Below are 239 nucleotides of genomic sequence, written 5' to 3'. Positions count from 1 at the left end.
AGAGAGAGAGAGAGAGAGAGAGAGAGAGAGAGAGAGAGAGAGAGGAGAGAACCTTTCTGTGGTACTCCATATTATAATTTGCTGTTGGGCATGGAAGTGGAGCCCCATCCTAAGTGTTCTCTGCCCCTGAACTTACACTCTTGTCCCATTTTGATAGGCCCAGCATCATATCCCAGGGTCTCTACCACTGATCCACGCCCCAGCCCCTCACTGGGGGATTCTAGGCAGGGGCTCTACCA

This window comes from Grammomys surdaster, unplaced genomic scaffold (genome assembly GCF_004785775.1).
Source record: "Grammomys surdaster isolate TR1022 unplaced genomic scaffold, NIH_TR_1.0 804, whole genome shotgun sequence".
NCBI classification, from domain to species: domain Eukaryota; kingdom Metazoa; phylum Chordata; class Mammalia; order Rodentia; family Muridae; genus Grammomys; species Grammomys surdaster.
The sequence above is the reverse complement of the archived record's forward strand: the minus strand, read 5'-3'. Positions refer to the sequence as shown.